Genomic DNA, 6,994 nt, shown 5'->3' on the forward strand with positions numbered 1-6,994 from the left:
GCGTGAGAGAGTGACGCTCCCGTCCCGACCACCAGCGCCTGCTCTGTCGTCGCCTCCGCAGCTGTCTCCTCCACCAATCGCCAGCTACGCCGCTGCTTACGGCAGAGACGGAGCCTGAGAAACGTCGGGCGGGTGGGCGGTGCCTCGTGTGACTGATGGAAGGGCTCGCCAATGGTAGGCAGCGATTGAGGAGCCGGGTAGCTCCTCCCTCTAGCCCAAGACAGCAGGTCACGAGATAAAGGGATGGGCTAGCTGGAGCAGGAGGGATCCGGAGAGCCTTTAGGGAGGCCTTGTTTTCTCAGTGCGGACTTTTGGGTCCATTTCCAGTGACAGTCTCCATCCGGCGTGTCTGTTACTCCCGGCTGCATGCCTCCTCCCGCTAGGGGAAGCTGCGGGGCTGGTTTGGGGTTCACTCTAACAATTGCACAGATTCTGCGCACCTGTTCAGAGGGAGGCGGGCACCTGGGGAATCCCTGCCCTCCAAGTACGGGTACCAAATAAAATAAAATACAGGAAGCCCAGTTAAATTTAAATTTCAAATAAACAAGGAATAATTTTAGAGTACGTTGCAAATGGTTCATGGAACCTACTTATACTAATATATATATGTTGTTGTTGTTGTTAAGTGCCATCGAGTCGGGTCCGACTCATAGCGACCCTGTACAGGGTTTACAAGGCTGTAAATCTTTACAGAAGTAGAAAGCCTCCTCTTTCTCCCGTGGAACAGCTGGTAGTTTCGGACTGCTAACCCTGAGGATAGCAGCCTGATTCGTAACCACTACGCTACCAGAGCTAAAATATATATATATATATATTTGTTGTTTGTCTGAAATTAAAATAGAACTGGGCCATCTTTTATTTTTGTTTGCTGAATCTGACAACCCTACCTCCAAAAACCTACCCATCTACCAAAAGTGTGGTGGTGTTAAATGTCTGTTCCGACTCATAGTGACTCTGCTTAGGATTTTCCAGGAGCACCTGATGGGTTTGGACCGCCGACCTTGTGGCTCAAACCGACATTGTGCTTATCCTCCAGCGTCATACCAGGACTCCAAAAGCGTGAAAAACATTAAGTTTCAAACCTGAGCAAGTTGTTTTATGAGAATATATGAGGGTTGTTACGTGCTATTGACTTGGTTCTGCCTCATAGCAACCCTGTATAGAGTTTCGGAAGAGCTGCTGGTGGGTTTGAACCCCTGAACTTGCAATTAGCAATTCTGCTGATCTGACAGCGCCACACCAGGAATCCATGTGTGGGTTGTTGTTGTTAAGTGCCGTTGAGTCGGTTCAAACCCTGGTATAGGGTCCCTGAGGAGGGGCTGGTGAGCTTCCACTGCCAACCTTGCAGATCAAACCAACCTTTCAGTCCAGCGCATTAACTCACAATGCCACACCAGGAGTCCATGTGGGGGGTTAGACATACAGATTAGAGAGCAGTCTTAGTTCAACAGTAGAATTCTCCCTGAAGGAGACCAAGGTGTACCTCCCACCTCAAGTACAGCCACAGTCAGTCTGTCAGTGGAGGCTTGTATGTTGCTGTAATGCTGAACAGATCTCATCATTGGTGAGCTTCCAAACTAAGATTTGGAGGAAAGATCTGGTGATCTACTTCAGAAGACCGGTCCATGAAAACCCTACGTTTCATCATGGTCTGATTCTGTCATGCATAGGGTCGTCCGGCATTGACTCAAAGGTAGCTGATATACTAATTAGACATTAGACAACAGCAGATATACTAATTAGAGCAGGATCCTCCTTTTCCACAATTAAGTCTTTTGCCTGTGAGGCAAGAAGTACTTTTCTGTGGTCAGAAAAGTATACCCTAACTGGTTAACTTTGAAAGATAGACATGGTTTCAACATGCAAAACTAGAAGATAGGGAGGTTCTATAAGTGGAGATGTTTAAGACATAGCAGGAAGATAGCCTTGCCATGTAAAGTATTAAATATTTAGTCTGACCAAAGAATAAGCTATATAAAGGGAGTCTGGTGTGGCACTGTGGCTTAATGTGCTGGACTACAAGGACAGTGTGAACCGCAAGGTCAGAGGTTCAAGCTTACCAACCTCTCCTCAGGACCCCTATATAGGGTTTCTATGGGTCAGAACCGACTCAATGGCACTTGACAACAAAAATAGACCTACAACTTGCACATAGTGACATATTGAGGCACTAAAAATTTGCACAAAAGATCTACACTTCATTTGGTAGGAAATGGGGAGCCATTGAAGGTGTTTGAGCATTATTCAGTGTACACATGTAAGACAGACTCATTAAAATTTTTTTTTAAATTCCCTTAAAAAAAAGCCCTACGGTTTCCCTAGTTCCCAATCTCCATTTTTTCCCCTGAGATTAAGAGAGAGAGAGACAGAGACAGAGACAGACAGAGAGAAAGGAGAGTTGATTGAAAGGCGTGACCCTAGGAGTTCCCCCAGATAGCAGACCCACGTTAAGAAAACTTGCCCAATTGAGAACTGGAATCAGAAGAACATTCAGATATGAGCTTTCTAGGATACACTATGTTCACCAACCTACCCACAATCATCGAGTTGATTCTAACTCATAGCAATCAGTCTAGGGTTATCAAGGCTGCAAATCTTTACAGGAGCAGAAAGCTCCAGTCTCTCACAGAGCAGCTGGTGGCTTTGAACTGTCAACCTTGAGGTTAGCAGTCCAGAGCTTATCTTATAGCACCACCAGGGTTCAAACTCCTCTCAGTTTGAAATCTGGATTTCCTCATTCAACTCTATGAATTCTTAGGACTCCCAAATTTGCATTCTTCTAGAGAAGAAATTGCACAAACGTGCCTTTAGAGCAATCTGAAAGGGGAAGGGTTATTTTTCCACTGTTGTTGTTGTTGGTTACCATCAGTAAAACTGATCCATAATGTTTTCAAGGCTGTGGAAAGTGTAAGAAGCAGAGTGCCAGGCCTCTCTTCGGAGGTACCTCTGGGCTATAAAATTATTGGGGTTAGTTGTAGAGTTGGCTCCTATTATAACAGAATAAGCGGATGCCTGGTCCTGCTGATGACTGTTGACATAATCAAGTCCATTGTTGCAGCCACTGTGTATGTTGAGTGCCTTCTACCCTAGAGATCTCATCTTCTAGGACTATATTGGACAACATTCTGTTGTGATGCACAAGGTTTTTAATTGGTTAATTTTTAGAAGTGCATCACCAGGCTTTTCTTCCTGGTCTGTTTTAGTCTGGAAGCTTTAATGAAACCTGTCTACCATGGGTGACCCTGCTTAAATTTGAATCACTGGTAGCATAGCTTCCAGCATCATAGCAATAGAGCAGCCATCATAGTAGGACAAACTGACAGATTACAGTACCAAAATGTCTAAAGCAGCTCATTTCCAAAGCACGACTAATTTGAAGAAAAGAAATCAATAAGAATGTAACGTTGTTGTTGTTAAGTGCCGTCAAGTCAATTCCAACCCATAACAACCCTGTATAGGGTTTCCAAGCTGAGACTGAACGACCGACCTTACAGTTCAAACTGACTTTGCAGTCCAGTGCATTGCAACTCACAGGACTCCATCAGGACTCCAAGAATGTAATATTAAAAAAAAAAAAAAAATCATGTGAAGAGGAACAACTTACAGATGATTGGAATTCCAGAACAGGAAGAGACAACAAAAATCACAGAGAATACTATCAAAAACTTGTTGAAAGAAACTTCCCTAACATCAGGAAAGATGAGAAGATAAGCATACAAGAAGCTGACCGAAACCCTACCAGGATAAATGCAAAAGAAAATCACCAAGACATATCATAATCAAACTTTCCAAAATCAAAGACAAGGAAAGACTCCTGAGAGCAGCTCTGGCAAAAAGAAAAGTTACCTACAAAAGAGAACCAATCGACTAAGCTCTGACTTCTCAACAGAAACCATGCACGCAAGAAGGCAATGAGATGACATATCCAAAACTCTGAAAGGAAAAAATTGCCAACCAAGAATCATATACTCAGCAAAGTTGTCCCTCAAATACAACAGCAAAATTCCTGATACACAGAAATTAAAAATGGAATTTGTAATAAGCAGACCAACTTTCTCCAAAATGCTAAATGGTGTTCTTTGGACTGAGAACCAACGACAGCAGCCAACAACCTGGAATTACCATACATGACAACATCACTCATAATTCAGTCCAGATATTATTGTTGTTGTTGTTAAGTGCCGTCAAGTCGGTTCTGACCCATAGTGACCCTCTAGAGGGTTTCCAAGGAGTGACTGGTGAGCTTGAACCACCAACCTTGCAGTTCTAACCGACTTTGCAGTCTAACACATTAACCCACAGCGCCACACCAGGACACCCAATCCAGATAGGTTGTTGTTAAGTGCTGTTGAGTCGATTCCGACCCATAGGGTTTCCAAGGAGCGTCTGGTGAGCTTGAACTGCCGCCTTGCAGTTCAAATGGCTCTGCAGTCTGGTACATTAACCCACAGTGCCACAATCCAGATATAGAAGTATTTAAAGCAAAACAAACCTACAAGATTGAAAATAGGGAACCAGAGATATCAATTTATAATGAAGTCAACGACAAAACAAAAAGAGGGAATAGTGTAGCTACAGAACTTTCAAATGACAAGAAAGTCAAGTAGATTTCAGGATAAAACAAACTGTTTTGAACAGGGAGTCACATTAAGAAAATGCAAGGTAACCTCAAAGAAAATTCACATACCCACACATCAAAATAAAAAAGAGAAAAATTGAAAGCTTTAGTAAACAGAAATGAAAATTAAAAGAACACCCATTAAAAAAAAATGAACTCAGTGCAGAAAGTGATGAAGTGATGTGGACTAAAGAAACCAGCAGCACCACAAAAGCACACACAGCAAAATGACAGCCATCAATTCAGACCTATCGATAATTACACAGAATGCAAATGGATTACATGCACTAGTTAAGAAACAGAGCAGAATGGAGAAGAAAACAGGATCCTTCAATATTCTGTCTACAAGAGACACATCCAAAAAATGGAGATAGCCTAAATACCCATCAACAGGAGAATGACTAAACCAACTTTGGCACATATACACAATGGAATACTATGCAATGTTGAAGAATAACAAAGAATCACCAAATCACCTCACAACATGGTTGAACCTGGAGGACATTATGCTGAGTGAAATTAGTCCATCACAAAAGGAGAAATATTGTAAAAGTTATGAGACTAATGTAAAAGTTTATCTTTTTTTATGCTTTTATTCTTATTTACTTTATTTTTTAAATTATAATCCCCTACCTGCAATATTGATCCTACTTCCTCTCTGTGGCTTCCTATATTTCATCCTATATTTCACAAATGAACAAAGCAAAAATATTTGATGTACACTTACAAAACAAAAAATATATATTCATTTAGATGTCCAAAGGGCACATGCTGCAAGTCAGCCTCCTGCCCACAGGCACATAGTCATTTTCAGTCCACAGCTGCTCTATCTCTCCATGCCATTGCCTCTGCCATCGCCTCTGCCACTGTCTCTGCTGTCCTGGCTTTTCTGGGTAGGGATCTCACACTCCACTCACGCTGTTCTTCTTGATGGTCCTGGGATCTTCTGTTCTGGAAATGAAAATTTAACTACTCCCCACTTTTAGTTATACATATTGTATAATTACATTTGTGACTATTGCAATTAATCCTGCTAGCAATTATTCACAATTGCATCATAAAACATTATCACCATCATCCCTACTCCCCTTTCACCAGATCCATCTGGAAAAGAGGGAAACTATTCAGTGGGAATTCTACTTTACCTCCTCATCCTGAAACTAAGCATACCCATGAAAGCTTGTAAGCCAGCACTTCATGCCGTTATAGCCCCTTCCCATTTTTGACAGCCAATGTCTAAATTTCTCATCCCTATCAACTCAGTTGAGTTAAGGAGCTCTGGTAGCGTAGTGGTTATGAATCGGGCTGTGAACCGCAAGTTCAGCAGTTTGAAACTACCAGCTATTCCGCGGGAGAAAGATGAGGCTTTCTGCTCCCGTAAAGATTTACAACTTTGGGAATCCTGTACAGGGTCGCTATGAGTTGGAACCAACTCCATGACACTTAACAACAACAACAACAAATTAACTCAGTACACTAAGGAAGCAAGGTTGTTCCTTGATATGAAGAATCCTTCCATTCCGGTTGGAATTTAGAGTCACTGCATTCTTAGGCAAAAGTCTAGTTAGTCAAATTGTAGCAATTTGCACTTCTTCACAGTATCAAACATCTTTATCTTTCTTGGTTTGAATTCAAGCCATCCAAGCTAGGTCAAATGTATAACTCACTGCAAGTTTGGGAGTTCACACTGACCTCCCTGCACTTCAGGCCAGCCGACCCTTTCACTCCCAGCCCTAGCCTCTAGGTCAATACCCATGGGCTCAAGAGTTTACACATCTTCCTAAACTTCAAACCAGCCAGGCCTTCCTCTTTTCTTTCCCATCTCAAGGTCAACGGGTGCCAATGGAGTATGACCAAACTCAGCCCATGTCTTCATTGCTGCTTTCCCCCTACTTCCACTCACAAGTAGACCCAGGTGGTCACAAGTGAGTATATTAGACTGCTCATGGGTTCCCTTTGAGTTTCAGTCCTAGAAGGGGGTTTTGCCTGATGACTTTTCATTCCTGGATGCCTCCAAAGCAAACACCTTGCTTGATACTCAAAACAGCCAAAGAGTCTGCTTTTTTTTTTTTTCTGCAGGTCTTTGTTTCAATAAGAATCTTCTGTTCTCCCTAGCAGTCTGGGTTGGTCGGCATGTCTTTTCAAGTGGAAATGTCCCAACTCAGAAGGTTCTGGTTGGGGCTTAGGATTCCACTTAAGGCCCCATACTCTACAAAGGTTTAACGAGCAAACTATTTCCTTGGGCAAATTCTATTTCCCCTTTTAGAAAATCCAGTGAGTTATAGGCTGAAAATGGGCTTACACGCTTTCTATAATAATAATTCCCCATAATAATTGTTATTACACATAAATGTTTATTTTACAAGAAAAAGTTAT

The sequence above is a fragment of the Chrysochloris asiatica genome, unplaced genomic scaffold, assembly GCF_000296735.1.
Source record: "Chrysochloris asiatica unplaced genomic scaffold, ChrAsi1.0 scaffold00062, whole genome shotgun sequence".
NCBI classification, from domain to species: Eukaryota; Metazoa; Chordata; class Mammalia; order Afrosoricida; family Chrysochloridae; genus Chrysochloris; species Chrysochloris asiatica.